This window comes from Pongo abelii, chromosome 1 (assembly GCF_028885655.2).
Source record: "Pongo abelii isolate AG06213 chromosome 1, NHGRI_mPonAbe1-v2.0_pri, whole genome shotgun sequence".
In the NCBI taxonomy this organism is placed as follows: Eukaryota; Metazoa; Chordata; class Mammalia; order Primates; family Hominidae; genus Pongo; species Pongo abelii.
Window position 1 is genome coordinate 129,239,493 of NC_071985.2, and position 25,427 is coordinate 129,264,919.

Below are 25,427 nucleotides of genomic sequence, written 5' to 3' on the forward strand. Positions count from 1 at the left end.
GGTTTGGCTGTGTCCCCATCCAAATCCCAACTTTAATTTCAACATGCTGTGGGAGGGATACAATGGGAGATAATTTAACCATGGTGACAGGTCTTTCCCATGCTGTTCTCTTCTTGGGGTAATTAATAAGTCTCACAAGATCTGATGTTTTAAAAAAGGGGATGTTCTCTGCACAAGCTCTTTTCTCTTGTCTACTGCCATGTGAGACATGCCTTTTACCTTCTGTCATAATTGTGAGGCCTCCCCAGGCATGTGGAACTGTAAATCCAATAAACCTCTTTCTTTTCTAAATTTCCCAGTCTTGGGTATATCTTTATCAGCAGCATGAAAATGGACTAATACAGTTAATTGGTACCAGGAGTGGAGTGCTGCTAAAATGATACACAAAAATGTGTAAGTGACTTTGGAAATGTGTAACATACAGAGACTGGAACAGTTTGAAGGTCTCAGAAGAATACAGGAAAGTGTGGGAAAGTTTGGAACTCCCTAGAGACTTGTTAATGGCTTTGAGTAAAATGCTAATAATGATACAAAATCCAGGCTGAGGTGGTCTCAGATGAAGATGAGGAACTTGTTGGGAACTGGAGCAAAGGTGACTCTTCTTATGTTTTAGCAAAGAGACTAGTGGCATTTTGCCCCTACCCTAGAGATTTATGAATCTTTGAAATTGAGAGAGATGATTTAGTGTATCTGGAAGAAGAAGTTTCTAAGCATCAAAGCATTCAAGAGGTAACTTGGGTGCTGTTAAAGGCATTCAGCTTTAAAATGGGAAACAGAGCATAACAGTTTGGAAAATTTGCAGCTTTGTAAGATTGAAAAATCAAATCTCTTTTTCTGAGAAATTCAAGCCAGCTGCAAAAATTTGCATAAGTAATGAGGAGACAAATGTTATTCTTAAAGACATTGGGGAAAATGTCTCCCGGGCATGTCAGGGGTCTTCAAAGCAGACTCTCCTATCACAGTCCCAGAGGCCTAGGAGGAAAAGTGATTTCTTGGGCTGGGCATAGGACCCCTGAGCTGTGTGTGGCTTAATAACGTGGTGCTCTGCATCCCAGCCACTTCAGCCATGGCTAAAAGGGGTGAAAGAACAGCTCAGGCTATTGCCTCAGAGGGTGGTAGCCCCAATACTTGGCAATTTCCATGTAATATTGAGATGGAGGTGCACAAAAGTCAAGAAGTGAGGTTTGGGAACCTCCCCCTAGATTTCACGGGATATATGGAAACACCCAGAGGTCCAGGCAGAAGTTTGCTGCAGTGGTGGGGCCTTAATGGGGAAACTCTGCTAGGTCAGTGCGGAAGGGAAATATGGGGTCAGAGCACCCACACAGTATCCCTACTGGGGCACCACCTAGTGGAGCTGTGAGAAGAGGGCCACCTTCCTCCAGTTCCCAGAATGGTAGATTCCCCAACAGCTTGTCTGTGCACCTGGAAAAACAGCAGACCATCAACACCAGCCAGGGAAAGCAGCCAGGATGTGGCTATACCCTGTAAAGCCACAGAAGCAGAGATGCCCAAGGCCATGGGAACCCACCACTTTTAAATAAATAAAAGATTATTAAGAGAGGGAAAAACATATTTAATTATGTAGATAGCCAAGAAAATAAGAGATATCCACAAAGAGAGTGCAAAAATGAAGTCTTTGTGATATGGAGTTCCTCCCAGTAATAGTCAAAAGAAATACAAATTTAGACAAACCCTCTGAGAGGGTTGGTAGAACATCAGTAGCAAGACAGTGCAACCTGCATATCTATCTGACCATCTACAAATTCTCAGGGCATCCCATCTGATGACTGACTGTCTGTACAGCAAGCCCAACTATGTGTACACTGCCACCAGGAGGAAAACCAAGCCAAACACTCAAGACACCAAATGAGACACACAGGAAACAAAAGCTCTCCCTGGGAGTGAAAGGGTCAATAACCAATGATACTCAGGAGAAAATTCACCAGTATCACATTCCAAAGAACTAATTCTTATAATTTTTTTCTCTGGCATATCTGAATTTGGAAAAGAAAAAACAGAGTCCTGTATCCGCATTTTTGTAGGCAAAATTCCAGGATCTGGTTCAGTAAAATTTTTACATCAGTTTTGTCAGATCTCAATTCAGCTGCAGCCTCTGGAGAAAGTGGGATGCCCTGCCTGTCCATTCATGGTTGCCTAAGCCATAGGAAAGAAGAAACACTTTTTCTCTTCCCTCCTAGGTTCAGTGTCTGGGACTCTAAAAACTAAATGGGTCACAGACAGGTTAACAAGAAAAAAAAAAACAATTAATTACGTACATACACATAGAAATTCACCAAGAAATGTGATGCAAAGAGGCAATTAGGATTTGGGGTTTATATCTTAGACTAGTCAAAGAAGAGAAGTTTAGGGCTGCTTGGTGGAGGTAGTAAGTTATGGGAAAGTGGGGGAAGAAATGTATTCTAAATAAGGATTGTTTAATAAGTTTTCTTATGCAGATAACTCATCAGCTATTAAGAGTTGTCTATGGAGTAATCTTCTTACAAGTACACTAGAGGGAGATGTCATTACAAATTGAAATTTATGTCTTGCTTTTAGAAAGGTGAAAGTCAGAGAGCTAATTGCTTTCCGCTCAAAAAAAATAATTATGCCAAAGTGGCATACTGTAGAGAGGCATATTTTGGCCCACTTCAGGATATTTTGCTGTATGCAATTCTATATTTTAATGTATTATAGTGATATTCATCATAAGATAGGAAAACACTTTATTTCTTCTACAAAGAGAGCAGTATCACTAAAATCATCAGTTCCTGTTAGAATGTGGGGCTTTCTTTAATTTTATAGCATGCTTGAGTTGTCATTTGACTGACAGCTAAATCAAGGGATAATTCTATTTTTTCCCTCCCCATGGTATAAAAATAGTAAGCAGGGAGCAGGTTGTCATAACAATCAATTATTTCGACATATGCCAATAGAAGCCTGGAGTAAGCATTGACAAATACAGATTCATGCAAATCTAAATCCATTCAGAGGTTGGCAGTCCTATGTGCTAGTGAGTGAACTATGATGGAATTTAGTTTCATTTAAATTACAAAGCTGGAGGCTGGGGGAGGAGGGAAGTAAACTATAAATGTAGTGTACCCTATAACTGAATAAGTTAATTCTGTAGTAATATTAATAAAGGGACTGATAGTTACTTCCTAGAATTTTCCAGTGATAACATATAATTATGGAAAGTCTTGATAGAAAATGGATCCTTCTATTATTGGTGACATTCTATCTTTTCATCATATTTTTCACTAATATTCCATAAATGTGCTTCTCTAGCCTCACTGATTAACTGATCTATTCTCTGCCACTCATCTCCTTTATTCCTTTGTGCTTTTGTCATACATTTTCTTCTTTTGCAATAAATTTCTCTCCTTTCTCTTCCTTACAAAACTCTCTTATCCATCTCAAGACCTTCCTTTTTCATTAGGCTTTCCCAGGCCATTTCAGCATATGTACTCTCTCCTTCCTTTGAAATCAAACAACCTATTTCTGTACTTTATTATACATCGCTTTCACTATTCCTCTGTATTCTTAGTAACACATCATATAGTTATGTTTTGCCTTGCCAACTATCCTCTGTATTTAAACATGGGTTCCATGTTTCAAAACACCTAAAAGAATGCTGCAAAAAATAAATATAGGTTGCATTGGTTGATGTGGGTCTTCACTGTAATGTAGAGATTTATTTAATCTTTGCTTGAGGCCATAGAGCAAATAAGATATCTGATGATAATACCTGAGCATAATAAACTTGATGCTAAAGTTTTGGAATTAGACTTTCCTACAAATTCTGTGACCTAGAACTAAATTACAAACAACACTAAAGTTAAGACAGCATTTTGTGTCATCTAGCTTTCAGGTAACAGCACACACAGACTGAATATGGAAAAATATCAAACAAGAATATATTACTTTCTGCTCCAATTCCAATGCTTTGTGATTTTTTTCTTTGACTTAGGTTGTAGGAGAGTATCAGTATTGTGCTGGCCCAAAGTACTGAGAATAACAGTTACTTTTTATTTATTTTTTATTTTTTGTGATGGAGTCTCACTCTGTTGCCAAAGCTGGAGTGCAGTGGCATGATCTTGGCTCACTGCAATCTCCCTGCACCATTCAAACCATTCTCCTGCCTCAGCCTCAGGAGTAGCTCGGACTGCAGGCATGCACCACCACTCCCAGCTAATTTTAGTATTTTTAGTAGAGATGCGGTTTTGCCACGTTGGCCAGGCTGGTCTTGAACTCCTGACATCAAGTGATCCGCCCACCTCAGCCTCCCAAAGTGCTGGTATTACAGGCATGAGCCACCATGCCTGGCCAACCATCATATCTTTACTGAAAAGATGAGGAGGTATGCATTTAACCAGAACCAGTGGTTAGTATACCATATATGGTTTCTCATTTAACACAACAAACTGAGAGAGTATATATATTGTTTAAATTTTACAGATGAGAAAACTAGATTCAGATAAGTTTTTCAAAAATGTCTACTGAATTGATTGTGAAAATATAATAATTATTCAAAAATATCTTCGAAAATATTAAAGAAAAAATAGTGAGTTACATTTGGCAAATTTGCAATTATAGGAACATAATAAATACTACTTTACTGAAGTCTAATAATAAATACTACTTTAGGTGTTTGTTTTACCTAAAAACCTTTCAACACACCTGTTTCTGCCTAAAAACAGATTACATAAGTGACCCTGAGTCACACTTCTTTCTTTTATCTTCAAAGTTTATGTTGAAGGACAGGACAAAATGAGCAAATAGATAATGTATACTGTGTATTTGCACATCTGTTCAATTTCTTGTGAAAGCTGTTTAAAACCTTTTAATATATCACTTTTCCTACTGTTTTCTTAAGTATTGTCTTTATTTGCACTCCTAAATGATAGATGTAACAGATACAACTTATAATTTTTTGGTAAGAAATCATAAAGGTTTAGAAAAAATCATTTAGGAAAACCTTTATGATTTCTTACCAAAAAATTATAAGTTGCATCTGTTATATGTAGACTTTTTTGTATCTACCTTTGTGTGTGTGTGAGGAAAGTTGCAAGAGCAAACAAAACAGAAGAAAAATTGAGACTCATTTAACTAGCCCTTAGTAAGACTGCGAAATATTTTCCAGTCACTTTCAAAATAAAAGAAGGAATTTGCTTTTATATATTCATAAAAACAAAGTATTCTAAAACTCTTGGTTAAAATGGTTAGAGGTTTTTCTATCTTTTCCAAAAAAAAAAAATCTCATTTTTCTAAAACGGAAAGTGATCTCTTTAAAGATTTGACTTACAGAAAATCAGTGTCATTTTGGAAGCTATCATATTGAGCTAGCATTTAGGTGCAATTTATGTGGAAGCTGATTGATAATAATGATAGTAATAATCAAAATAATGAGCTCACTTTGGAAAGGTACTGAGCTAATGCCCCAGCCATTCCCTGTGACTAGACACATTCCATGATTGTAAGTTCATTGGTTCAGTTTGACTTGTAAATGAAAGTCTAATTATACATAGTAATGATTTTCATCACAAAGAGTTATTTTCCCTAATAAGAATAGGGAAATAACTCAGTAATTTCACAGGCAGAATTAGATCCATCTATAAAATGAAATATCTAAAGGATGAAACTGCTATTACAAATTAGTATTACAAAGTTCTAAGAACATAGTAAAAATGAATTTCAAATTTATTATATTCAGATGAATGTGGCATCATTTTCCCAATAATATTTTAAGAATTCCTCATTGACTTACTAGGAGTGTAGCTCACCAAAGAATTTACTGCTGTTATGGCTTACAAATCTTGAAAACATGATGGGTTATTGCCAAAGTACTTGATTTCTCCATGATTTTATGACCTGAGAAATCAGGGTTAACCAGAAATCAATTAAATTTGAGAAGAAATTGGAAAAAAAATAAGAGAAACGTCTGTGTTCCAGGGACACATCTACATTAAAAATGTTCTCCTTCTCAAAAATAGATACATTTTTTCTCTTATTTTTCTCTTTTATTACTATCTCAATTCACTTTACAAATAATTATTGATCTCTTCATAAGACACTCTGGAGAATGTCCTGACACTAAGGATTCAATAAAGAACAATGCAAATATTTCCCACAGTACTATGCTGAGTGAACAGAAGTACAGAGATTGCTAACAGTAATCAGGGGACTTGACCTAATACTGAATAATAATTCATACAGGATCAGCATTTGAATTAAGAAACAGAACCAATGACAAAAACCATATGATTATCTCAATAGATGCAGAAAAGGACTTTGACAAAATTCAACAACGCTTCATGCTAAAAACTCTCAATAAATTAGGTATTGATGGGATGTATCTCAAAATACTAAGAGCTGTGTATGACAAACCACAGCCAATATCATACTGAATGGGCAAAAACTGGAAGCATTCCCTTTGAAAACTGGCACAAGACAGGGATGCCCTCTCTCACCATTCCTATTCAACATAGCGTTGGAAGTTCTGGCCAGTGCAATCAGGCAGGAGAAGGAAATAAGGGGTATTCAATTAGGAAAAGAGGAAGTCAAATTGTCCCTGTTTGCAGATGACATGGTTGTATAACTAGAAAACCCCATCGTCTCAGACCAAAATCTCCTTTAGCTGACAGGCAACTTCAGCAAAGTCTCAGGATACAAAATCAATCTGCAAAAATCACAAGCATTCTTATACACCAAAAACAGACAAATGGAGAACCAAATCATGAGTGAACTCCCATTCACAATTGCTTCAAAGAGAATAAAATACCTAGGAATCCAACTTACAAAGGATGTGAAGAAATACAAACCACTGCTCAATGAAATAAAAGAGGAAAAAAACAAACGGAAGAATATTTCATGCTCATGGGTAGGAAGAATCAATATCATGAAAATGGCCATACTGCCCAAGGTAATTAATAGATTCAATGCCATCTCCATCAATATAGCAATGACTTTCTTCACAGAATTGTAAAAAAACTACTTTAAAATTCATATGGAACCAAAAAAGGGCCCACATTGCCAAGTCAATCCTAAGCCAAAGGAACAAAGCTGGAGGCATCACGCTACCTGACTTCAAATTATACTACAAGGCTACAGTAACCAAAACAGCATGGTGCTGGTACCAAAACAGAGATATAGACCAATGGAACAGATCAGAGCTCTCCAGAAATAATGCCATGTATCTACAACCATCTGATCTTTGACAAACCTGACAAAAAAAAGAAAGTGGGAAACAATTCCATATTTCATAAATGGTGCTGGGAAAACTGGCTAGCCATATAGCCATATGTAGAAAGCTGAAACTGGATCCCTTCCTTACACCTTATACAAAAATTAATTCAAGATGAATTAAAGACTTCAATGTTAGACATAAAACCATAAAAACCCTAGAAGGAAACCTAGGCAATACCATTCAGGACATAGGCATTGGCAAGGACTTCATGTCTAAGCCACCAAAAGCAATGGAAGCAAAAGCCAAAATTGACAAATGGGACCTAATTAAACTAAAGAGCTTCTGCACAGCAAAAGAACCTACCATCAGAGTGAACAGGCAACCTACAGAATGGGAGAAAATTTTTGAAATCAATTCATTGAAAAAGGGCTAATATCCAGAATCTACAATGAACTCAAACAAATTTATAAAAAAAAAAACAAACAAAAAAACAACCCCATCAAAAATTGGGCAAGGCATATGAACAGACACTTCTTAAAAGAAGACATTTATGCATCCAAAAGACACATGAAAAATGCTCATCATCATTGGCCATCGAAACCACAATGAGATACCATCTTACACCAGTTAGAATGGCAATCATTAAAAAGTCAGGAAACAACAGGTGCTGGAGATGATGTGGAGAAATAGGAACACTTTTACACTGTTGGTGGGACTGTAGATGAGTTCAACCATTGTGGAAGTCAGTGTGGCGATTCCTCAGGGGTCTAGAACTAGAAATACCATTTGACCCAACCATCCCATTACTGGATATATACCTAAAGGATTATAAATCATGCTGTTATAAAGATACATGCTCACGGATGTTTATTGTGGCACTATTCACAATAGCAAAGACTTGGAACCAACCCAAATGTCCATCAATGATAGACTGGATTAAGAAAATGTGGCACATATGTACCATGGAATATTATGCAGCCATAAAAAATGATGAGTTCATGTCTTTGTAGGGACATGGATGAAGCTGGAAACCATCCTTCTCAGCAAACTATCACAGGGACAAAGAACCAAACACTGCATGTTCTCACTCATAAGTGGGAATTGAACAATGAGAACACATGAACACAGGAAGAGGAACATCACACACCGGGGCGTGTTTTGGGGTCGGGGTAGAGGGGAGGGATAGCATTAGGAGATATACCTAATGTTAAATGATGAGTTAATGAGTGCAGCACACCAACATGGCACATGTATACATATGTAACTAACCTGTACATTGTGCTCTTGTACCCTAAAACTTAAAGTATAATAATAAAACAAAAAAGATTTGAATGATGAACAGGAGTTATTTAGGAGAAGAGGTAAGAAAAGAACATTCCAAGTAGAAAGAGCAGAATGCCTCTTGAATTGAAATTAAAGAACTACAAAGATCTTGTTGAGCTGCAGTGACTAAAAGACTAGCATGGTTAGAGATCAGAAATTAAAGAGCAGAACTGAGTGAGATAAGACTTCAAGTACAGGGTTACAAGTCCTGATAAGAATTTTAGCTTTTTATCCTAAGGTAACTGGTGGTGGTTTTCTGATTTGAAAAGATCACTCGGATTGCATGGTAGATAATGGAATCATTGGAGAAAGGACTGAAGTGGATGCTGATGTTGCAGTCAACCCCTCAATAATCAGCATAAGTGCTCGTAAGCTATTCTAAAAGTTAAAATTTCAACTAATAGACATGCTTGATGTTTTATTCTTCAAGAAAAGCTCTGTAACTTCTTGAACAAATTCCCTTGTACAAAAACTGATATCCCGTTATAAAACCCCTTTCAAATATCCTTTTGGAAGCTTGCTAGCTTATGTCTCTAATATTTATATTTTCTCTCCTGCTAGGGATGAAGATACAGGTTCACCACTACCTGTGTATCAAGGGCACTCTCCTCTACTCCTCTGCTAACCACTAAAAATTCTTAAAGTGGCTCTCTGGTTACTCTCTTATAAAAATGAAAGAATGAGGTTCTGACATGTTAAGAAACTAATATGAAGTGCTCCCAGCCCCTGGCTTGTGATTACATTCTCTGCTTACATTCTGCAATGCATTTGTTACAAACAATAAGTCTGGCTTTCAATTAAGAGTCGATAGTCTTTTTACCATATCGCTAGAGGTAAAATAGGTTTTGGTCATGGAAGAAAAGATTGGTAGACGGTAGAAGTAGAAAGAGAAAAGAACATAGAGAAGAAATAGGAGGCAAACATGTAGAGTATTCAGTCTTTGATTGGTTCTGGGAAATGAAACAGAAGAGGTTTTCAAATGTGAGCCCCAGATTTCTGAACTGCAGGACTGAATAAATGGTAATGCTAGTTCCTGAGTTCGGGAGTACTTATAAAAACAGGAGCCAACCATGCTAATAACTCAGTTAAGAGGATTCCAAAAAAGTGGAGAAAAACATACAAAAATTCCACAACATAGAATAAAAATACATGGCATATTTAATAAAATGGTGAAAGACCAGAATACCTAAGGCTATGGGATTGTCAAGGGAAAAGAATAGAAATGAGGTCCATGTCTGATAAGGTGTGATTTTGTAGGCTGCCATGAGTAGTTAGAATTATTCTGAACGCAATAAAAATTTAAGAGTTTTAAGCATTAACATTTTAATTGGATTTAAATTGTATGAATATAATGTTGTGGTCTTTAGTAAAATGTTGGGAGAGAGCAAAATAATGGAAATAGGAGACCAGTTGCAGAGTTGTTTTGGAGTGCAGAGAAGACATAATTGTGACCTGGATAAAGGGGTGATAGAGGACACAAAAGAAGTGAAATAAATGAAGAGATATATTAAAGATACAATTAATAGTTCATGTTAATGATTGTATGAAGAGATAAAGTTGAGCTAAGAGAGAGAAATCAGAAAATATCCTGGGTTTCTAAGCAGTAAGAAAATAATGTAGTAAAAGGTTTATGCAAGGAAAGAAAAATGAAGGTTCCATGTCTGTGGAACATGGAAGTGGTGATAACAAGCATCTGATGGAAATATGAGACTGAAGTCCAAGTTCTGAACTGAAGATACCTAGGTGTCCACAGAAAATATTTGTTTAAAATGCATGGAAAAGATTCCAATCACCTAGAGAAGAGAAGATAAAGAAGAGAAATAGATAAAAGTTAGGACTTAGGTGGAACAAAATAAGATGATCCAGTTTAAAAAAAAAAAAACCTGAAAAATTGCAATCAGTGAGACAGAAGGAATCCAGGAGAGTAAAATAACATGATGAAAGGAAGATAGAAAGAGAAAGTGACCCACCATCTTGAATACTGCTATGAAGTGGTTTAAGGTGAGGATAGAGAAACATATTGGACAGGTAACATAAATGTCATTGATGATGTTGACAAGAGCAGATTGAATGAAGTGACAATGGTGAAAACTGGACAGTAGAGAGATAAATAATGACCAAGGCTGAGGACGTGGAGACAGTGTGATAAAAAGCGATGTTTAATTAGGAGAGGAGACAAGAAAATGAGCAAAGAATTATACCCAGAAGAATATCTGAGGGCGGTCATTGATGTTTTTAATTGCAAGACTGTAATACATGTAATCCAGAATGACTAATGCAGAAGAAAGGGAAAGGCTGCTAAATCAAAAGAGGGAGGATAATCTAAAGTCATCCAAAAGATAAAAATGGAATGGTATCATTACCATAAGCAGAGAAAATAGCCTTTCTTAGAATGAGGTTTACTTTCTTTATTATAATAGGAGAAAAAAAGGAAAATGCTAGGGGAAGATGCAGGACAGCTTTCCAAGTGGCCTTGGAGCAACCCAGTTTTTCCCCCGCTTTAACCTGTGCTTCTCAAGAATAGCTGTAGAATGAGCTGGGAATGCAACATCCTGAGATAAGTCTCAGATTCTCTTACTGTGTCTCTTAGAACAGCATTTCCTTAAGTGCTTTAGCCCAGTGTATCATGTGATGCCTGGGTTATAAAACACGGGGCAGGCTTCTTTCAAGGGTCCCTCAGCTGTGGTACAAATAGGGCATATGCAAATGAGACTCCACCCCCCTTGGCAAAAGGTCTGAATTTTGGGAGGCTGGCTCCTCATGAACCCCAGGCTTCTGTGTCACTTGATGCATATTCGTAAGCAATAAACCTGCTTCTTGCAACTTTTTGTGTGTATGTTCTAAATCACTGGACTCAATCAAGTGGTAGAAACTGCAGCCCAAGGTGCAGTGAGCCGAAGTGGTACCAATGCACAGTGAATATGCTTTGTGGCAGGGACAATTTATAGGTGAATAGAATAGACAGTTTCTGAGTTGTGGCCTCTATGTTCTCATTTAAGCATAAACAAAACAACTGAGAGTTATAAGGAAACATAGATGAGAGCCCTAATGCATTCCATATTTAAAGTCAAGATGAAGAAGAATGAATAGGTAGAGAATTGGGAAGAAAACTCAGACTACAAAGTGTCATGAAAGCCCTAAATAAATATCTATATTGTAGAATAAGAAAAAGCACAAAAAGTCGTAAACACTAAGTCTAAGTAATTAGGAAAAAAATGAAAAAGAAGAAAGACTATAAAGTAGGAGAAGATCCCAGTGAGCTCAATAGAATTGAGAACTGTAGATCGTATAATTTAGGTTTCTTCTATTTTTTAACCTTATTAATAGCAAAAGTACTTGCATATTATGAAAACCATACAACAGGCCTAACTTTGCATGGGAATCAACATTAAACCAGCTATCCCTAACAATTAATCTGATAAAAATACTCATTTGAAGAATTATAGAATGACAGAAATTAAAGGTAAATGATGCTAATGACAACAAACATATTGGTTAAGATGTTTTTCTGAGTTCATAGGTTAAATAGGTTGAAGTCAGTCTTCTAAAGCATAACAACATGCTGACTGCAATTATCTTATAATTATTCAATATTTAAGTGGGATTTTAATACTATTGATTTTTTTCTGAATTTTTCAAGTTGATTACTAATTAGAGCTTTTACTAAAAATTAATGAAATTTAAGTATTACTGTACATGTAAGAAAAGAGACACACTTGGCTATTGTTTTGAGGATATGCATTTAATTTTAAATTTTATAATTTAGATTCAGCATGTATTGCAATAAATGGATCTTCAGCAGAGTTACTAATAGAAAACTGAGCTTCGCCATCATCAGAAACATAGATTTTAATACCTGTGTAATTGCCATTAATTTTACCTCCAGAAATGACATCACAGTATGTGCCAGCAGGAAGACCAGCTTGCAAAGTTATAGAAAATGACCTGTATAAATGTCTTCTTTTGAGAAGTGTCTGTTCATGTCCTTCGCCCACTTTTTGATGGGGTTGTTTGTAATAATAATAATAATAATAATAAAAGAAAATGACCTGTAAAAAAAGTTTCAGATTTAACTTCAATACAATGAAAATCAAGAATATAGAGTAAGACAAATAAACAGCATAACTTTTTGTTGTACAACCCTAAGCAGTGAAGTCTCATTAAGAAGAACACCCATATGCCTCTCTAGTAGCTGGAAATAGCTTTCTCAGGACCAAAAGTAACCTTACAGAAAACCTAGCAATTCCCTGGTCAGTAATGAAAATACTACCAAAATATCAAAATTGAAGAATGTCACTGAAGATTGGCAGGAATGGTCACAAATTGGTAAAAGTGCTACCAGGTAAAATCAAATTTGTTCTCAACAGAACTTAATATCAATTACTTTTAAAAATTTAAAGAGTTATTTCTTAGCCTCCTTTTTATCCCATGAGGTCAAAAAGAATTTGGGGTGTACATAGAAACAACCTAGCTTTTCTGTGAAGAAGTGATAGTTTGAAATATAAAGCTTTTTCACAAAAATTTACTTTGGTACATTCATCCAGAAAAGAAAGAAATGAAAGAACTAGACATGGGCTTTCTTTGGCAGGAAAGAGATCAACTTGACTTATATATTTATGTATTTATTTATTTTTCATCAGTGAAATATAATTTATACTAGAATGAGCTCAGTATGAGTATCAGTTGGCTTTGGACAGAGACAATTCAACTGTTTGCAAGGAGGTCTTCTGAGCTATATGTTAGGGAATCATTTATACTACATGAAAGAATATAAGAATCACAGATGAAAGGCCAATAATGAGAAGATTCAGAACTAAAACTCAAATCTCCTGAAGCAAATCACTAACCACAAGATCCATATTATTTATACATATCTTTTAAAAACGTTATTTATCACAAGGAGACAGAGAAGGGAAGAAAGTATACCAAAAAACTAGGTAGAGCAGTCATTGAGAAAAAAGAGTTAGAAATAAAGATATTTTAGTACTGAGCCAGCATTTTTCCATGATTAAAAAAGCAGGATTATAAGACACGTTCTTTTAATGATTTCACAATTCTTTCATTAATTACTTTGTGTGTTTTGAGGCATGTGTAGGTGAACATATGCGGATACACAGAAAGGATTCTGCTTACAACAGAAAGCCCTTATGAAAACAGGAGAACGAAAGAGTAACAGCCATCATCCTTTTGCTTCTGCCATTTTTGATCTCTATTGTCTTCTTGCTCCACTGACTAAATGATTTTTCAGATATGATAAAAGTCAATGAACAGACAAGAAAAAGAATAAACCAAGAACATACTGGTACAAAATATTATTTTTAATAGATGTTTACTTACCAGTCATCATTGTTGAAAACAATGAATCCTCTCTTTCCTCTCCCAAAAGCCACTTGGTTGCTCCCATTATCATACCAGTGTGTAAAAGGTTGCCCATCCACTACATTGTGGAAAATAACCATGTTCCTAAAAACACAATACCATATAAATCGTTGACATTCTTAAACTTCAACTGTTTTAAATAAAATGTTATGGAAAGTTTACTATTAGAGAGCATGTCTAAATACATATTCTCACCTTGTTTGGCACCATCGATGTTCACAGACCCAGTCATTGCCACAAGTAGTGTCTGGATTAATAGGAACTTCTTTAATTACTCCAATATCATTTGGTGTCCCAATCCAATCATTAACATCCTTAATTAGTGGGGAAAAAGCCAAATTTTAATATACATATATTTACCTCTTCCTTCTCCTTTACACCAAACACAACCTATCCTGTTACTTGTATCTCTGCATTCAGTGACTTTATCTAGACACCAATGCCTTCATTAATGTTTACAGCCCTTTACTGGGTCTTCATCATCTCTCTATCCTCTGGTTCTCTTTTGCCATATTTCAAACAAAGGTAACAAATTTTTATCCTCTCCTTTTCATTCCAAGGCACTGCAAAGGCTTCTTTGCTCTGTCACTCAGGCTGGAGTACAGTGGCATGATCATAGTTCACTGCAGGCTTGATCTCCCAGGCACAAGCGATCCTCCCATCTCAGCCTCCAAAGTAGCTAAGACTATTGGTGCACACCACCACACCCAGCTAATATTTTTAACATTGTCTGTAGAGAAGAAGTCTTGCTAGCTTGCTCACATACGTCTTGAACTCCTCAGGTCAGCTGATCTTCTCACCTGGCCTTGCAAAGTGCTGGGATTACAGGGGTGAGCCACTGCACCTGGCCTGCAAGAGCTTCTTAACATCACTGTAAGCCATGCAGTGTCATTGAAATGGGAAAGGCATTAGTACTAGAAACACCAGGATTAAAACATAGGCTCTATCACTAGTAGCTGAGAAAATTTAATCAACATACATAATATCTGCGTCTCAGTTTCCTCATTTGTAAAATTGGAATTTTTTTTTGCTATAAAAATTAAGTAATATATGTGAAAATGCCTTGAACATGACATGTGCTGAATAAATATTAGAATCATTCATGCTTCTTTTTAGATAAATGTACAAAACAATACATGTGAACATTATTTATAAATTGACCACATTTTTAATATTATGTTTTTGTGACTGGCACTTTAAAAAATCTTCATTAAAAAATCCAGAGTAACCTTAGGAAGTTTTTCAGTGTTGACCTTAGAATCATATCATATGGTGAAAAGTGAACAAAACTAAGAGTTTTTAGCATGCAGCAGTCCTAGCAAAGTGGAAATGTTATAGCAATAGAGAAAAGAAAAATACTCTCTGACCCGTAACATCAGAAATAAGACCAATTAGTAGAAATTATAAGAAGTTGGCTGAATATAAAGGTACACTTTCTAAATATTAAAGCTCTTATTTTATTTTATTTTTTTATTTTATTATTATTATTATTATCATTATTATTATTATTATTATTATAGTTTAGGCTCTATGGTACCTGTGCGCAACATGCAGGTAAGTTACATATGTATACATGTGCCATGCTGGTGCGCTGCACCCACCAACTCGTCATCTAGCATTAGGTGTATCTCCCAATGCTATCCCTCCCCCCTCCCCCCACCCCACAACAGTCCCCAAAGTGTGATGTTCCCCTTCCTGTGTCCATGTGTTCTCATTGTTCAATTCCCACCTATGAGTGAGAATATGCGGTGTTTGGTTTTTTGTTCTTGCGATAGTTTACTGAGAATGATGATTTCCAATTTCATCCATGTCCCTACAAAGGACGTGAACTCATCATTTTTTATGGCTGCATAGTATCCCATGGTGTATATGTGCCACATTTTCTTAATCCAGTCTATCATTGTTGGACATTTGGGTTGGTTCCAAGTCTTTGCTATTGTGAATAATGCCGCAATAAACATACGTGTGCATGTGTCTTTATAGCAGCATGATTTATAGTCCTTTGGGTATATACCCAGTAAAACACTTTTACACTGTTGGTGGGACTGTAAACTAGTTCAACCCTTGTGGAAGTCAGTGTGGCGATTCCTCAGGGATCTAGAACTAGAAATTCCATTTGACCCAGCCATCCCATATTAAAGCTCTTTAACCATATAATCAGTTGCTATACAAAGTAGCACACTTCTCAAACTGAAAGGAATTTTAAAAAAGCTAGCTAGATATCCATGTGTCTCATAGGAAGGAGGAATTTCTGCTTTGGATATGAAATCTCTGTATGATGCTGTTTCTGAACCCTTTAGTTTAAAAGAAAACCTTCTACTAGCTTTCCAAATATCTTTACAATGTTATTTCTCTGTTTGTTTTTGAAACTACTCATCAGATTGATGTCTTTATGATACTCCCAAATATTATTCTCATTCTTACCTTTCTTGTAATACTCTCTAAATTTCTATTCTTTAGTACATATCATTTCCTTCCTCTTATAAGTTATTTTCCCTATTTGACTCAGCTCAACTGAATCATTACTTGGTATTCCATATAACTTTTTAAAAGTATTTAACAAACATTTATGTTGTTTTCACTATGGGCAGATGATGTTTTAAATTCTCTACAAGTTTTGACATGCATGAACTTCCTATGAACCCTGAGGTAGGTACTTATTCAAAGTATATATTTTACTCCCCGTGTCTAGCTCCTATTTTTAAGGTTTTTTTTTCCTTGCAGTCTAGGGGCATGTTTCTCATATCTCTGAAAAAGCTTGCATACTCTTTGTCAACGGAGAATATAAAGTGTATGCCTTTAATATAACCTTCATTACTAAAATCACAGCCCTGTATCAGGTTTACAATTAATTAAATATTTGTTGAATAAATAAATACTTAATAGTTGTCATATTAAGTTAGAAGAAGATTGCCTCCTTTTTCTTGAGAAAAGGATATTTTGAACAACTCTAAAACTTACTTTTCCGTTTTCAAAATGTCTTGGACAATGGTAGCTTGACATTACTCGTGTAATTCCATAAGGATGAGCAAGCATAAATCCAACAGCCATTTTATACAGTCTGAAAGTTACATAATTATATTGTCATAGAATATCAGAATATTCTTACCATCATTAAAAGATGTGTTAAAAAAATAGAGAACTTGGTTTTCTACCTAGCATCCCAGAACGTAAGAATAGAGGCTCCTCCAGCCCCATGTCCTTGTTGATTGTCAGGGTTATCCACAAACACAAGCACTCTCTCAGAAGGCATGAAACCCTAACCTTCTCCCCTGTTCCTATTTTTGAAAAATAAGATATACGTTGATGTATCATTTCGCAATAGTTTGAGAGCAACTTAACTGTGCATCTCTTTCTGTATGGCATGGCATCTGAAGATTAAATTCTTTCTCTAATTTGATGTTTATTGTGTAAGATATATATACATATGTACACACACAAACACACGCTCACATATATATACACACACCCCATACACTCACATGTGTGTAATCTACATATATAGTCCACATTTGTTTATACATGTATGGAATACTTATATTCATATTAGAAATCTAAGATTTTTGTTATTAAAACAGTTCCTTTCAGAGGTTTCAGCACATTATAATTTAGAGGCACTCCAGAAGGATCAATATCCATATCACATTATACAGAATGTCAAACTAGATTAAAATAAGGCTTCAATACTGTATTGTTATTGAACTATAAAAAATTTAATATTTTCAATTCATATAATATATGTAAATTCTATAGTATGGACACTTTGTACATACTTTATAAATGATAGGATCATTTTAATAATAACCCGGCTTTAAAAGATTATATGCAAACATCAGTCAAATTCAGTATATTCATCTGGTACTTAGACAAAAACTCCTAGGGTATGTTTAGCGTTCCTAGGCATACAGTCTTGTGACAGACACTCTAAATACAAAAGATGATTGATTAGAGTTTAGGGCACTAGAATACTTATCATTAACAACTGACTCCTTGATAGTTGTCTGAATAAGAATGTTCCAGAAGATAACTCACACTGGGGTAGTATGACTAATAGATGTATGAAAGCATTCAGGAGAAAAGTTGTATTTATTTACTTTAAGACATCTTCTCTCCATTCCACTTGCGAATAACTGTGCCGAGTTTTGCACCATACTTGAATTCTGTCACCCGGCCATTTCCAAAGTAGTCACTGCTTTTAATTGGCTCACCACCCAGATAATTTACCTAGTAAAAATTTAGGAAAAAATAACATTTTGCATAAGGACTTTAAAGCATTTTAACCAATAAGTTAATATTATATAAAAAATAGCTTTCAGCTATTTCTGATTTGTTTTAGTCTTGTTGTGTTTTGTTCTTTAGAGACAGGGTCTTGCTATGTCGTCCAGGATGGTCCCAAACTCCAGGCCTCAAGCAATCCTCCTGCCTCACCCTCCCAAAGTGCTGAGATTACCTGCACCAGCCACCATGCCTGGTCCTATTTGTTATATGAAACGCTCAAAACAGTTTTCTTGTTCTTATTATCTCAACAGGTAATATTCTTATGTTCTTTTTTTGATAAAGAATACACTATAATATTGAAAGAAATATAATGTCAAAGTTACCTGTTGTCCTGTGAGAATACTTATGTAATTTTTAGTCTTGCACATCAGTGATAATAATAACAGCTCACATAAATACAACATTTACTATCTGACTGACATTTCTTGATAAATATTATCTCATTTCATTTTCCAAAGGAAATGAAGACATAACTATTATGAGTATGCTACATTCTGTGTACCTACATAAAACCTGTTGTGATAAAAAATTATATATGCTGCATGTGAAGAAGAGGAGGTTAAAGAACACTGTATTAAGGAAATGACTCAGTCCTTATCCTACAGGAATTGCATTTTTACTTGAATCTGCCATGAATTTTCTAATGAATAAGATGATATTTTATATGCATATATGTATTGATGTACCTCCTGATAAATGAAAGCTTTACTTCCTTCGGGGAACCAGCTACTGTTTAGATGATGAAGTTTGTCCAAAATTGCCTTTATGTCTCCAGGCCACATGTGCTTGGAAGCATCAAGTCTGAACCCTGCAACACCAATGTCAATGCGATGGTTCATATATGCGTCAATCTTGGAAGGCACATAATCTTTCTCCATTGCAAGATCAAGAAGACCAGACAGACGACAATCTCTGACCTGTTGAGGTAAAAATGTTATGATTGATTCATAAAATGTCATTTTTCACCTGAGAATCCATTTGATTATTCATTTATTCCGTGATTCCTCAATAGATATTCTATAGTGACTTCCTTGCTTTGGGCACTGGGGATGCTCACATTCTACTATAGATGTATCTGGGAAATATTTTCTAATGGGAAATAGGGAACTTAGGAAATAAAGTCGATGAGCTTTTCAATGGGTTAGGAGCTTTTTAAAAGTGGGCAAATGTGTATTGATTAAAATCTTAAATCAATATTTAAAGGTTTTAAAATATGGATTTGAGTTTCTTAAAGTAGTCAAACTTGTTAACCTGTGTCCCTAAGAGATCTAAATTTGTATTTAAAGTGAAGTTCAATTGGCTGCATGCCTACAAGAAAAAGCATGTATCAATCCTTATTCAGATCATTCTCACAAAAAAAAATTACCTGAATATCACCATTATACTTCTGGATATCTCCACTTCCAGTTTTACATTTACCATCATTAAAATCCCATCCCGAATATGGGACTGCTGGAAAGTCCCTACTTCCAGGGTTGAAGTAACTTCCACAGGTACTGCTTGTTCCTGCACTCACAGCATTACCACACATATGATTAATTACAGCATCCACATAAATACCAACCTAGAAAGCAAAGTTTCTACTTCAGGGTGACTTACAGAGAGGTAGAAATTTAAAGAATTATTGATTAAATTTATAGTGTGTTAATACAACTCCAAAATATTTCACGATATCTTATAACTATTTTCCTACAAGATCAAAAATCAACTGTGAAAGGAAAGTAATGTGAACTAAACACCTACATTCAGTCTAGACACTTGGTCAAATATTTATAGGAATGATAAACTGAGAGAACCAGAAAATATCATAAATAGGAGGAAATGCAAAAAGCCCATTTTGGGGAGACAAAACTCAGATGAGACTGGAAAAGTTAATGTTTTGGAAATTTCAGTCGATCACCAGGAGAAAGCCTGTACTCTCTACTAAGCTTTTGAAGACAAATAAAGTAGCTTTTCATCTGAAATTCTACTCCTCATTAAATTGAGAAGCAAGCTATTCACCACAAAAAACCCAAAAATTAGGGATGGAGACAAAAGTCACCTAAAAATGAGAGCAAATATTGTAACTGGAATTACAATTCCTCACCAGAAAACTCTTTCCAGGAAATATGGATAGTTATAAGTGTTAAAAATCCATATTTTGCTTTAGAAGTATACTCTGCTATAAACTTTAACTTATCTCTTTAGTAGATAGAGAGGACATACACAAATATTTACAAAAGTTGAACATAAGGCAACAGTTAATTTTTTAAAGTATGAAGTAAATTTTAAAAAAATATGGAAAACTTTCTGCTCAAAAGGAGCAAAAAAGAAAAGAGAGAAATCTTTTTCCTATCTGTTATTTTTAAAGGAAACTAGAGTTCACTTTCCCCAACATTGTTTCATCTAGTCACCATGTTTCTAAATTCATCTTCATTTCCAGATCTTGTGTATAATGTTTAGCTAACTGGTTGGTATCTTTCCCACCAAGATCTGAAAGGGTTGTGAATTGTAGCATTTTCACTTGGTGGAGAGACATAAAAATTAAACAGTCTTCATAAGTACCAAATTCTGTCTTATTGTGTATCATTGAATGTTCTAGAATCTAATCAATAATATAAAACATTCTTGAATCTTGGTATAGGCAGCTATCTCTTGAAAATATTAACAGCATATAGGAGGGCTCTTGTTGAAGAAAGATTATCCCAGAAACAAAATATAAAGTTGCCAAGAATACTGTATTCTTTTTTCCCAGAAAACTCTTTTACTTAGAATATTTACCTGTGAAGTAAAATGTTGCCCAAGCTGCACAGATAATATCAGAATACTGTTTACTACAAGCACGGTGAATTCTGCAATTGATACTGTGAATCATACCCACTTGAACCCCTCCAAATCCCTTGGGATCTAAATATCGCTCACATTCAAGAGCAATATCAACCCATCGCCATTCAAACAGATGAACAATAGATGTTCATCCTTGTTGTGTATTTGGGGAATACTGAGCCCAGCAGAACCCAATGGTGAAAAGCAACTGAAAGAACATTTTGCTTTGAAGTTGTCAGTGTCCTTTCCAGAAACTATTTATATTCCTGTAAGAAGCACATTTTACAAAGTAAATATTAGCATGAATAAATACTTGAGGGCAAACTGTTTATTCATAATCTGAAAAGGATTATCAATAATAACCCTAACTGGTGAAGAACATCAAAAAGTCTCTCATGGAAATCATCTAAGTGACCTCTTAGACATTAATGTTTCTTTTTTTTTTTTTTTTTTTTTTGCATATGGCAGCAGTTTTATTTTTCCTTACAATATGACATGTTGTTGGGGCCTAATGTTCTCACATAAGTAGAAAACCAAAATTTGTTGCCATCTCTTTAAAGATCGAGAACTGCATACTAAAAAACTTTACATAAATTAAAATGATGAATACATTTACAGGTATAAATGCCAACTGCTTCCAACTCAAGCCATGTAACAGCCCACGGTGTCCTGGGAGACAACATAAGCTAAGAAAGGAAACTGGGCCCTATGGCTTTGTCTTTCCAACCCTGACAGACCGACAGGACAGAAACAACTGGTTCAGGAGCCCTTACCAGCCTCTACACAAATCCCAGAACACTCAGCCCTGACACATTAATACCCTGCAGAGATCAGAGACTGCCGGCCACAGAGACTCACCAAGCCAGACTTGTCTTCCACAAGCACGATTTTAGCCATGAAGTGACCAAGCCACATGTACTAAACACTGACATCAAAGATATGTACACATACCAAGGGAACAGTTAACTTGAATACCAAGGTCAAAATCAGCAACAAATTCTACAAGCCAGTGCTGATATTGAGAGGAGAGAAAGACCTTCTCCTCTTCTTTTATATTGTTTTCTATTCAGTAAAAACAACAAGGAAGTAAAACCAAAGGCATGAAACCAGGCCTGGGCCTGATTGGCCTAAACCCAGTAAATACAAATCAACTTATGATTTGGAAGCTGATGTTATTCATAGATTCCAGACATTGTATAGAAGAACATTGTGAAACTCCCTGCCCTGTTCTGTTTCTCCCTAACCACCGGTGCATGTAGTCCTTGTCACCTATCCCTTGCTTGCTCAAGTGAATCATGACTGTTTCATGTAAAAACTTTAGTGTTGTGAGCCCTTAAAAGGGACAGGAATTGTGCAATCAGGGAGCTTGGATTTTAGGACAGTAGCTGGCCGATCCTCCCAGCTGAATAACACCCTTCCTTCTAGGTGTCTGAGAGGTTTTGTCTGCCACTCCTCCTGCTACGTTTCTTGGTTCCCTGACCAGGAAGTGAGATAACTGATGGACGGCCGAGGCAGCTCCTTAGGCAGTCTAGGCCTGCCCTGTGGAGGATCACTGCGGGGGACTCTGGCCAGCCTGATTGATGGGATCCAAAGAGCTCTCATGGGTAGGAAATTGCCCCAGTGGAATGCCTTGCCAGAGCAGTGTGTAGCAGTCCCCTGTGGAGGATTAACACAGGGGCTGAACACCGGGAAGGAAGTGGCACTTGGAGTATGGATATCTGAAACTTAGTAAGACAAGTCTTTTCAACTTGCCCCATTCCACCTGATTGGAAGCGTGGCCTGATCACCCATGGTGTGCCTGCACCCAGATCAATTTCTATACAGAGATTCCTAGTTACAGCTAGTTTTACATCCTCCACAGTGGTTAAAAGGACAGGCAGCAGCAGTAGTAGTAGCAAAGGGACAGTTAGTTAAGGAAAATTTTCATGCCACCGGCCACTGGAAGCCAGCACCTAAAGTTCTATTTGACCCAGAGCCCGAGGACTCAAGGCAGGAGATGACACCAATAGTGCCCCCACCTCTTATCAATGGGGAAGGCCCCGTTCTCCTGAGCCCACAGCCCCTAGACCACCCAGGGTAGACAAGAAGGAAAGTGAAACCACAGGAAAAACTCCTTCCCTAGTGACCCACTTAAGGCCCAAGATGGGAATTCAAATACCCCTGAGAAGCAGCAAGAGCAATATACTAGGACAGACGAGGTGTGACACATGGTAGAAAGGCATGCCTTTGTGTATCACCCTTTTACCTCTGCTGACCTACTCAATTGGAAAAATAACACTCCATCTTACACTGAAAAGCTTCAAGCCCTAATTGACTTGCTTCAAACAATTATCCAGACTGAGAATCCTACTTAAGCTGATTGCCACCAGCTACTCATGTACCTCTTTAACACAGATGAAACGCAAACTGTGCTGCAGGCAGCAGCTAAATGGCTGGAGGAGCACATCCCAGCTGATTATCAAAATCCCCAAGAATACATAAGAATTCAGCTGCCAGGAACGGACCCTCAATAGGATCCAAATGAAGGATCAGATATAGAGAGGCTAAGACAGTACCGAGAGGCATTAATTGAAAGGTTGAGAAAAGGGGCTTAAAAGGTTACCAATGTAAATAAAGTTTCTGAAGTCATCCAAGGATAGGAGGAAACTCAAGCCCAGTTCTATGAAAGACCATGTGAGGCCTATCGTATGTACACTCCTTCTAATCCGGAGAGTCCTGAAAATCAGCGCATGATTAATATGGCCTTAGTTAATCAGAGTGTGGAAGATATCAGGAGAAAATTGCAAAAACAGGCTAGGTTTGCAGGAATGAATACCTCGCAGTTACTAGAAAGAGCTAATCAAGTATTTGTAAATAGAGATGCAACAAGCCACCGAGAAAGCCTTAAGCAGGACGAACGCCAGGCCAGGTGAAACGCTGGTTTGCTGGCTGCGACATTTAGAGGAATTCCCCCAAAAATGCAGAAAAAATGGAATTCTGGGAGGAATGCCCAGTCCAATCACTCACGTCTGCAGTGTGACTAATGTGCCTACTGTAAGGAAATAGGACATTAGAAAGATAAATGTCCCCAACTCAAAGAAAAACAGAGTGATGCAGAACCAAAGACCTCAAACCAAGATGAAAGGATTTTGTTCAATCCAGCTGAGGGGCTACTATTATGAAGGGGAATGGGCTCAAACACCCCCAAGGAACCCACAGTGAGGATCACAATAAAGGGCAAGGACATTAAGTTTTTTAGTGGATACCAGAGCTGAACACGCAGTAGTAACCACTCCAGTGGTCCGCTTATCTAAAAAGACCATTGATACAATTAGAACAACAGGAGTCTCCGCCAAGCAGGATTTCTGCCTACCGCATGCCTGCTCAGTGGGAGGACACAAAGTGATTTATCCATTTCTGTATATGTCTGACTGCCCCTTGCCTTTGTTAAGAAGACACTTGCTTAGCAAGTTAAGAGCCACCATTTCCTTGACAAAACAAGGCTCTTTAGAGCTGCAGTTGCCAGAAACAGGAGTCATCATGGCCCTTACAGTCCCCCAGGAAGAAGAGTGGATATTTTTCTAACTGAGCCAGGTCAGGAAATAAAAGTGGCTCCAGCTGAGCGATGGCCCCAGGTAGAGGCAGAGGACAATCCTCCAAGGCTGGCAATCCATCAAACCCCTGTACTCATAGAAGTTAAGCCTAAGACCCAGCCAGTCAGACAAAAGCAGTATCCTGTTCCAAGTGAAGCCTTTAAAGGAATAGAGACTCATCTTATACCCTTAAAAGCCTTTAGAATTCTAGTTTCTTGCCAGTCTCCATGGAACACCTGCCTCCTACCTGTCCCTAAACCAATGACCAAAGACTATCAACCTATACAGTACTTGAAAGATGCCTTCTTTACATCTGGCTGGTTCCTGAGAGTCAAAAGCTCTTTGCCTTTCAGTAGGAACATCTGGAGTCAGATAACAGCACTCAGTACACTTAGACTTGACTTCCCCAAAGGTTCAAATATTTCCCCAACATATTTTGTGAGGCACTGGCTGGAGATCTCCAAAAGTTTCCTGCTAAACACCTATGCTGTGTCTTGCTCCAGTATGTGGATGACCTTCTGCTAGGACACTCCATGGCAGTCGGGTGTTCAAAAAGGACATTTGCCCTGCTTTGACACCTGGAGGACTGTGGATATAAAGTGTCCAAAAAGAAAGCTCAGATCTGCAGACAGCAGGTAAGCTACCTAGGATTCACTATTCGAAAAGGGGAGTGCAGCCTAAGGTCAGCAAGAAAAGAGGTCATCTGCAGCCTACCAGAATGTAAAACCAGGAGGCAAGTAAGAGAACATTTAGGAGCTGTGAGATTTTGCAGACTGTAGATTCCAAGCTTTGCGGTGCTAGCCAAAGCATTGAATGGAGTAACAAAGGGAGGTGACCGAGAGCCTTTTAAGTTGAGGCCTCTACAATGAAAAGCCTTTTATAAG

The 25,427-nt window shown here is 36.9% G+C and overlaps 1 pseudogene; it reads right to left on the minus strand.

Annotated features, from left to right (window-relative positions):
• Positions 1-12,264: 12,264 nt before the first annotated feature.
• Positions 12,265-21,191, minus strand: LOC100458172 (pancreatic alpha-amylase-like; annotated as a pseudogene).
• Positions 21,192-25,427: the final 4,236 nt, after the last annotated feature.